This window comes from Crocodylus porosus, unplaced genomic scaffold, assembly GCF_001723895.1.
Source record: "Crocodylus porosus isolate Cpor-Errol unplaced genomic scaffold, CroPor_comp1, whole genome shotgun sequence".
Lineage (NCBI taxonomy): Eukaryota > Metazoa > Chordata > Crocodylia > Crocodylidae > Crocodylus > Crocodylus porosus.
Genome location: NW_017728906.1, coordinates 190799870 through 190810048, shown reverse-complemented (window position 1 = coordinate 190810048; position 10179 = coordinate 190799870).

Here is a 10179-nt window from a genome sequence, read left to right as displayed (position 1 = left end):
CCTGCTGCTGCAGCCACTTGGGGAACTGCTTGGCACCCCCCAGCCTCCAGCAGCTCCTCCTCTGGTTACTGCTGCAGCACCCTGGGCAGCAGGTAGAGAAGTGACAGGAGATGAGGGGAAGCTGCAGCTTGATGAGAGCCTGGAGCACAGGGCCAGGGTGAGCAGGAATTGTGGAGCCTGAATCATGGGGCCTGCACCCAGTGAGATGGCAGGAGTGCGGAGCCCAGGTTGGCAGGAATGCACTCCTGAGCTGGCAGGAGTGCAGGGCCAGCTTAGTTCCATTGCACAGGGCTCTTTGCTGCCATGTGCATCTCCTGGGACTCAGCTGAGCATGGTGGGGAGCCCTACACAATGGAGCCGGGCTGGCTCGGCCCTACTCCTTGCCATTCTGGTAGAGTCCCAGGAACTGCTTGTGGCAGCAGGGAGTGGGGCCACGCCGCTGGCTCCATCACATGGGGTTCCCCCCCGAGTGGCATGCGGCTCTGGCCAAGTCCCAGGAATGGCACATGATCCATGGCGAGCCCCATGTGATGAAGCCAGGCCAACCTGGTCCTGCTCCCTACTGTCATGTGCAGCTCCCAAGACTCAGCTGGGGTGCCATGCTGCCTGTGCAGGCCATGAGCACCCCACATGCACACCCCACCATACCCATACCCCTACACATGCCCACACCCCACCACAAACCCCAGAAACACACTCATAGCCTCCCCCACACACACATCCTTCCCCAGACCCTCACCTCACAAACACACCTGCAACCCCACACACCCTCTCATATCCCCCACACACGCCACACCAACCCACCCCACCACACACACATCCCAAACACACCCCACACACAATATACAAGAGTAAGATTTAATTTTTGAGCTACTATGCAATTGCTTCTACACTACACAAACATATATAAAGCAGGACAAAATTATTTTTTGAAATAAAATTAAAATAAGTTTTAGTAGATGTTTGATTTTTAGTATATGATTTGTATAACCCTCTCCCAAGAGGATTACTTCTGGGGCAAGGGGAGGGACTTCCAGTGGCAAAGGCCAGGGGTTAGGGGTCCCAAGATGGCAATCAGGGGGTGGGGCACCTGTCAAGGGGTAGAGCTACCCTTATGGCCCTCGATAGTGCACCAAAACTCATTGAGAGGCCCGCCAGCCGAAATAATTGCCCACCCCTGATCTGAAAGCATACCTTATAAGGTGAAAAATTGCTTTTGCAATTCTTGTTTTTGCTTACTCTGCCTTGCTTCCTGCCTAGACTAAATGAGTTAGAACCCAATTTAGCTTGGCACAAATGAATTACCCACTTTAACAGATTTAAGTATATGTTAAAGTGGTGTGGTAAACTGGCCTGGATTAACATATATGCTTAAAGTTAAGTGCATGCTGAGTTTCTGTGCTGAATCAAAGTCCTTAAGAACAAAAGCGGTATACTTTCTTTTTTAGAATAATGTAAAAATGTCATTGCTTCCCAATTTAAAGAGTATAAGATCATTCTATCATTCACTTTCTTTACTGAATTTAAAGCAGCTGCTATAATTCAGTATTTATTTAGTGTATATCTTATTCCAATACAAGCAATGATAATTACTGTCTGTGTTTGATACTACGACACTAAACTGTGTCAATTTTTATCTTTCCTCAAGATTTTAGACTTCTCTTTTTAAAGAAAATGTTATGAATTGTTCATGTTTTTTTTAGATCTCAGGCTGACAGTATTCATTTAGGCATTGGTGAAATATCCTTTATAAGTATTGGTGAAATATTCTGTATTAATATTGTTAAAATAACGGTATATTTTATATTTTTACTAGAAAGTAAAATTCTCATTGGGTAACATAACATGAAGTTTAGATTCAGTGCTTTGAGGGTGTCATAAAGAGAATAATTCTCTCTTTGCTTTTCCAATGCATAAACAGGTGTAATTTGGTAGCACTCTGTAAAAATCAATGGAGGACATTGATTTATAGTAACTGGGTATTTGGCTTAAATGTGTTTTGGCTGCCTGTATCCCACAGGAAATGAAGCTAAAATTAATTTACTCTTAAATGCAGTGGCATCACTAGGGTGGGGTGGCTGGGGGAGCTGCCCTGGGTGCCAGCTTTGGGGGTGGAAAAAAACAGCTAGTGCAACTGTATAATCACACCACAGCTGGAAGTTGTGTGTACAGCAGCTGGCCTGGGCATCCAGTCACATCCTTATGCCTCTCTCTCTGCCTGAATGAAACAGGTGGTTAGTTTGGCTTCCACTTACCGCATAGACAGAAAACAGTTTTAGTGGATTCTGCTGAACGGTGTGTGGTGTGTCTCCTGCCCTCCTGCTTCAGTTTATGTAATGATTTAATCTATCCATGCCCTGAGAGGTGACCAGATGTTGGTGTTTATTTTCATACAGAGAACATATCTGATACTAAAGGTCTCTTTAGCCTAGCAAAGAAAGCCAAAACAAGAAACAATGGCTGAAAATTGAAAACAGAAGTAGAAATAAGGCAAATAGTTTTAATTGTGAAGGTGATTAACCACAGGGACAGACTGCCCAGGGAAGTGGTAGATTTTCCATTCCTTCAAGTCTTCACATCAGGATTGGAGGCATATCTGGAAAATGCTCTTTAGTCAAGCACAAGTTTTGCACTAATTCACAGGTACTGGTGCAGCTCCATAGCCTGCATTGTATAGGCTGTCAGACTAGATGATACTCCCTTCTGGCTTTGAATCTACAAATCTATGAATGAAATCAAACACCACCTTATCGTTAACCTATGTGCACAATGGTGAGGAATAGGACCAGTGTTCCCTCTAAACTGCACAGCGTGCACAGTATGCAGTTTAGAGGGAATGGTGAATAGGAGCTGCATTTATTTCAAGAAAAAAGTTGAACCGTGTAGTTGGTTTATTTTCCGAGTGCTCACATTATTTCTTGCCAATTTCCTAATGGCAGTCTTCCAGGTAGAATATCACAACTTCCAGAGATGTTATGGTCAAGCCATTGTCTCATTCATGATTAACCTTCCTCTGAGGTCAGCCTCTCTCTTTGAGGCCCCTCTGCAGGATTAGTCCCAGTTCAACATTCTTTGTATGAAATTCAGTTTCTGTTAAATAAAAACAGATGCTATTGGCAAATTACAGAATTAGAATTAGAAAGAAAGTAAGAGTAGAAACCAAGGAAAATGTAAGTGGAAAGATATGCCACTAATCACATAAAACACAGACGTGCTGCTAGATAAGGATTGGGTTACAAAGCACAATTCTACCACCCGCAGCATACCGAAAGCAGGTTCTTTTTTTCAAACTACGCCTGTCGTTTACTTAACTTGTTTCATTTTGGTATGTCTATACTTCGCCCTCAGTACTCTCGAGTAAACCACACAATCCCCCCCCCCCACCCATTCCTGTTTTGCATTCATCAATTCTGGAAATAGGGCAGTAAGCCACCTTGGCGGGGGTGTTATTGAGCTCTCAGCCTCTGGTATGTTTGACAGCAGTGACAGAAGTAGCTTTACTGGCTTAGATCCATGTAGCTTCGCTGGCTTAGTTCCAGGTTTGCTGCATGTGAAGCATGTGTGGGCTGGCACGGATGTTCTTTAAAGCTATTCTCTGACAAGCCACAACAGCAGTATAGATATACCTTTACAGTCCCTATAAGTCTCTCAAATGCAGCATTTTCATGTAATAATAATACACAGTTGTTGGGTAGCTCTTTATATCAGTAGATCTCAAAACTATTCATAAATGCAGTAAATATTATTGTAGGGATGAAGTGTTGTAGCCAGGGGTGGATCTAGGAGGTGTACATGGGTGCACTTGCACCCCCGCTCCCAACTTTGATTCCTGGTCCATCCAAAGTTTAAAACCAATTGCCTGACAGTGGCAGCAGCATTTCTAATCAGGCAGTGCTGAGGGAGTCACTTGACTTCATGGCTTATTATAATCTTTATGATCCCTTCTAAGCGCTTTATTCCGCAGGTATTAACAATCCTCTTTTCTTTTTAATGGTCTTGATGTTCAACCAGTCAAGCTATCTTTTGTTCTCCAATTCTGTTGCTTGTTAGCTGGTCCTGGTAATGAAACTCCTGTTTAACAGCCCTGCAGATTGATATTAACTGATTCCAGGAAGTTATATTTGTTTTTTGCTTCAATCTTAATCATACAGCTCCAGGCCCCTAGCATCTAAGCTAAAGTAAAGCTAAGCTAAGTAAAGCTTCTAGTTTCTTTTTCATTGGAGAAAAATAGGTGTTGTTTTATATAGGGTTATCCACCCCTCTGTTCAAAATTATGGATCCACTCATCATTGGTGTCATGATGGTCCAAAGAATATGTGAGATGTAAGGGGCTTTTTGGTAGTATCTTTTAGTGAGCCAACCTTGCAGTAGGGAGAAATGTCAAATGTTAGACAAGCTTTCAAGCACAAAGCACCTTCCCCAGGTCTAGGGATAAGGCAGACAGAGCCTTAACCTGAATACCAGATAAAACAGTGACTTCAGTTTAATTTCATTATGTAAATAAAAATAGGCACTTAAAGAAATGGGAGAGGGCAGTAAACTTGTGGAGCAAAGAAAAGTTATCAGAAGTAGCTACAAAACAAATAAAGGTCAGTTAAAATAGATAATGTAATTATGTAAAACAATAAGGCCATTCAAAAGGGGAAAAAGTCATTGTTACGTTTGGAGTATTGAGACAGCAGGTGAATTCTAATGAGCCATTAAACCTGGGGTAGGCAACAGGACTGTGCAAAATTTTGCCGGCTGTTTTGATTCAACACTGTTTGACTCATTTTGAGTTCCAAACAGCACAGTCTAATCGAAACAAAGGGCTTTGAAACAGCATTGAAACAAAACGAAGCTAGTCAAAACGTCTGGAACATTTTGAAACGTTTCGAAGCAACCAGGCGGTGGGAGATGGGAGAACCAGGGCTGTGCTCCCAGTAGCTCCACAGCCCTATATGGCTCAACAGGGAGTGCAGCCCTGGCTCTCCCCACCTCCTGCGGCCAGGCTGTGGGAAGCTGATCTGGGTTCAGTTCCTCTCCCCAGTGCTGCGATCAGGCTGGGGAAGGGAACTCAGCCTGATAGCTCAGTTCCCCTCTCCAGCCCTATGGTGGGGCTGGTGAAACAAATCCAGCCCAGCTGGGCTGAGTTTGTTTTCCCAGCCCGATCTAGCACTGGGGATGGGGACTGAGTGATCGGGCTCAACTCCCTTTCCCAGTTCCCTGGTCCCAGGCAGCAGCACCTGGCTTCCTTCCCTCATCTGGCAGGCAGATCAGGGGCCCACAGCCCTGGGAGGACTGGCACAGCCCCTGCAGCCCTTCTGGGGTTGTGGGCCCCCATCTGCCTGCCAGATGAGACACCCTGTTTCGAGTTCCCTCATTATAGCAAATGGGTGAAACAGAGTCACTGTTTCGATAAAGCAAAATGGAACAGCTGTTTCGAATTGAAATGAAATTTGAAACGAAATGCTGTTCCATTGAAACCTCGAAACACAAGTTGAAACAGAATGGTGCCATTTTGCACAGCCCTAGTAGGCAATGTTTTTGGCCAGAGTGCTGAAAAAACCACAATGTCTATCTACCTTGTAAGGTGCTGGAGTGCCAGCATGCCAGAAAAACAAAACCAGGGTTGGGGGTACATGACAGGATGCACGTCATATTAATATAGTTAATAATCATAAATGTTGCTTTTTTAACAGTAAATACCAGGTTTTCTAAAAATTCTAAACCTGGTGACAACAAATAAAACTTTATATGCTACCTTTGTTCTGGTGTATTCTTTTTTTTGTTAAGCATGCTGTGAAGAGAGATAAAAGAGAGAAAGATGACAAAAAGAGGAGAGAGAGAGAGAGAGAGAAAGAGATAAATTAAGAAAAAAGAAAAGAGTGAAAAAATGAAAAGAGAAGAGAGACAAAAGGAGAGAAAAAGAGATGAGAGAGAAAAGAGAGGAGAAAAAAGAGAGAAAGAAAAAAAGAAAAAGGAGAGAGAATAAAAAGAGGAGACAAGAGAAAAAGAGAAGAGAGAAAAGGAAAGGAGAGAGGAAAAAAGGAAAAAGAGAAAGTGGGTGTGTCTCTCGCCGCCCACATCTTGCACCGCTACTGGCTGTGGTTTGGGCCCGCTGGTCCGGGGGAGTGTCCGGTGGAGGGAGCCAGTGACATGGGCAGGGGTGTCCAGTGGCTCCTGGGGTGGGGCCCAGCCTGCCCACGAGGGGATGGCACCTGGCCAGGGCAGGACACTGGGCTCGAGGTGCTCCCAGCTCCAGGCTTGGCTTCTCTGCATGCTGGGCACAGCACAAGCAGGGCACAGCCCCCACAGGTGCAAAGACCCAGCTGTGGGAGCCCCCCAGGCTCCAGAAACAGCTGCCAGTATTTTTAAACAATTTCCTTGTACACCTCCAGGGGAGTGTCTGGTAGAGGGGGCCAGTGACACCCCAGCAGCATCTGCCAGGGCTGGGGTGCTCAGGCCTCCCCGATGGTCCCAGAGTAGGGGCAGCCCAGGCTGGGAGGGAGGGCCTGGCCAGGGCTCAGTCAGACAGACTTATCTTTTATGGCACCTAACTGGCACGCATGCTGGGGGTTGCCTATTCCTGCATTAAACTGTTGTCTGTGTTCAGTCCATGGGTCTTTGTATCCAGTAAAATTATAACTTTTTTTTTCCCAGGCTGTTTTTTTGAAGGTATGTTGTAGGCTATTTTGTGTATTATTTTATGATATATCTCATTCAGTGCACCAAATGCCCTCATGGAAATTATAGGTGAAACTAAACAACCATTATGGTCCAGAATGAACTCTTACACAAAAAAGATAAAGGACAAAAACACTCACTCACCAGTAGGAGAACATGTTTCACAGAACAACCGCTCCACTTCTGAACTCACAGTCCTAGTACTCAGGAGAAACTTATGAAATGCCTTCAGAAAAAAGGCCTGCAAACAAAAATGTATAACTTTACTAGACGCTAAAAACCATGGATTAAACACAGACAGTGGTTTTATGGTACGTTACAGTTTACTTACTCCACAGGTAATAATGACCCTCTGCCCTTTTTAATTCTTTTACGCAGTTAGGTTATCTATTTCCCTTGCTCTTTACTCGTTTGTAGTTACTTCTGATGACTTCTCCTTCAGCTCTGTCTGCTGTTTTCCTAGATCTGAGGAAGGGCACTTTATGCCTGGAAACTTATCTAACATTTGGCATTTCTCCCTGCTATAAAGGTGGCCCAATAAAAGATATACCCCTCCCCCCCCAACCCTCCCCCCAAACAAAAAAACCCTGGCCTCTCATAAATATAACCCTCATTTTTTAAAGATTACAAGCAAAGAGAGGTCTTTCCCAAGGTCATATAGTGGACCAGTGGCAGATTGATACACTGAACTGAAATCTCTTCTGTAGCTGAGATGAGACATGATGGTGGCAAAGGAGGTGTAGTCTCAGACAGATGACAGCCTTGGGGTTGCTCTGCTTCACATTTTACTTTGCTTGGTTAACGCCTTGTTTCTTCCTCCTCTGCCTCCTGCCTGCCTCTGGTCACCTTGCATATGCTGGGGCTAGAAAGTAAGGGCTGGCACAGAACCAGTCTGACAAATGTGTGCAAGTTCAGTGAGCCCTGCCCAGGAGATACACTCAACTTGATTCTTCTTCCCCCTTTAAAATCCTTCTACATTGGCTGAGTGGCAGAAAAAGATCTTAGGGTAACCAAGAACTGGGTTCACTGATGCCAAAGATTTTGTCATGAAAAAAATGTCAGCAGCTTTTCAGAAATCTGTCTGATCAAAGTAATGGTTCGGAAATTTAAACTGTCATTCACTGCACAGAGGTTTCATATTAAAATTACCGAAACTTCTCCCATGCAGTTCCTTCATAGTTATATTGAAATATATCAGAAAGAACAGCCCAGTTATTTAGACGTTAATTAACTTTGGGTATTAAATAATTTTATTCAGGTGTACAATTCCAGCACCACGCAGCTGCGTTTCCCTCCCTTACTATAGAACCAGTAATATAAATTCTTTACTTGTAACCTGGTTGACAATACTCTGAATAATGTATGAGGCAAAACAGTGTCCAGCTGCATCATCCATGGCTATATTTTTTCCTTGAAGAGCTAACAAAGGTAAAACATCTCTTCTGTCATTGAAGTCAGTAGATCTGATTTAGAAATATACCAGGGGATGATTATTATGAGTATAGGCCATTTTTACATAGTCATTTTTCTAACCATAACAAACTTCCTTATAACAAGTCCTTTAAAAACTGAAGATAAAAAAGAATTTAAGAAGAGCTCCAGGACTGTCTCTGGCAAAAGCTTTGGGGAGGGGCAATGCGTACGGGGTACAGGGGGATACCCGTGCATCCCCTGAGTGTGTTGCTGCACCCCCTGCCAGGCGGCACTCCCTGTTTAGCTGGGGCTGGCATGGGGGCAGGCGGGAGCACCAGTGCCCCCACTACAAGTGCCAGCCAGGGAGCGGGGCCAGCAGCAAAAGCCACAGGACTTCCAGAAGTGTCTGCTTTCATGGTGAGTGAGATCAGCCGTGAGGGACCCTCCCTCCACCCAGGTCGCTGACTGGTGTCAGGGGAGGCATGTGTTCCCCCTGACTCAAGGGGAACCAGACACCCATGGCATTGGATTACTTTAATTTCCTTATCCTTGAGATTTTTCCCAAAAATCTCAAGTAAGTAGTTGTATAGGACACCAGCACATATCCTGCTTTAATGAGCTACACAGTGCATGTAAACCATTCATTAATATTGTAATTTAGTCCCAAGTTATGCACTGTATAGATCTCCAAGCTTTACAGATCCTTCTGAAGTCCTGGATATTAACGGAAGATTATAATCAAAATATTTAACCCCTTACAACTGCTAATGAATCCTGGAATGTAGATAAATATTATTACTGCACTGTACCTCTACTTACAGGGCACGTGTAGATGTGACCCTGACTGCAGAGTTGGTATTGCTTAGTTGCTAAAGCACATTGGCGACACGTAGGGGGTGCATACAGGTGGATGTGCACCCCCTGAGTGTGGCAGAGCACCCCCTGCAAAAAGGTGCCACTGACACTCCCGGCGGCGCCTGCAAGTGGTCACCACTCGCCACCCCTTCCCCTCGCCACTGCCACCTCTGCCAGTGGCGTCTGTGGGTGGTTGGCACATGCTACGCCCCCGTCCCGCTGCTGACAGTGCCGTGGCCACCTGCGGGAGCTCCCTGCTTGCTGCCGCCGTGCTCCCGCCACCAACAGCACTGCAGCCACCTGCAGGAGCTTGCCATACTCACCCAGCCTCCAGGGGCATGTGGCATTCACGCTAAAGCAAGTACTAAATGATTGTGCAGTACCCACTGGTACTGCACAGCCCCAGCAGCACACAGGCTATTTTTGTCACTGTAGAGATGAGCTATGTAACCATAGCTTGTCACTATGGTGATGTAGTATCTCCCTGTGGGCACATCTACACATGCATTTGATCCAGGCTCAGTTTATTTAGGAGTAAAATTCTGCAAATTAATTGCTTCCAGGCAGGTATCTACCTATGCAGAGATTAGGAAGCAGATTTGCTACTCTTAGCACCAAACTTCCTGCAGCCCTGCAAAGGGCCCCTGCTGCCCTTTTCAAAAGGCAGCCCCGTTCTCTGCTCCCTGGCCAGCCATTTCACTGCCATGCACATGAAGCAGCATGCACAGTGCAGGGGCAGCTCTCTCCTTGCCCACTCTGCCTTCCAGAGCTATGGCTGCTCTGGCCCCTACCCTGGGCTCCTGCTGGCCCACCGCACTGAACGCAGCCTGACCTATGACCGTCTTACCCCACCCAGCTCCTGCCCATGTAGCAACTGCCTGTCTGGCAGCAATGCACCGTCCCAGGGACACTGACACCACTGTGCAGGTGCCACCAGCAGGGACACTGATAAGATGGCGACCACTGGGGTCACCATCTTCCTCCTGAGCTTCCAGCTCTACCTCCTCTGGGCCTGCTGGGCCAGCCAGGACTGGTGGCTGCACATCATCCAGCACACCTGGGACAATAAGTAGTGGCCAGAGACCTTTAGCAGACCCAAGCCACCTGCTGGGACCTCCTCGAGGCTGTAGCCCCACCAATCTTCCTGGCGCTAGGTGTGAGCCCCCAGTCTGCCTGCTGGCTGGGCTGTGTGTGTGTTGTGTGTGTGTGTTTGTAGTGTGGGTGTGTTACTTCCTTTCTCTCTCT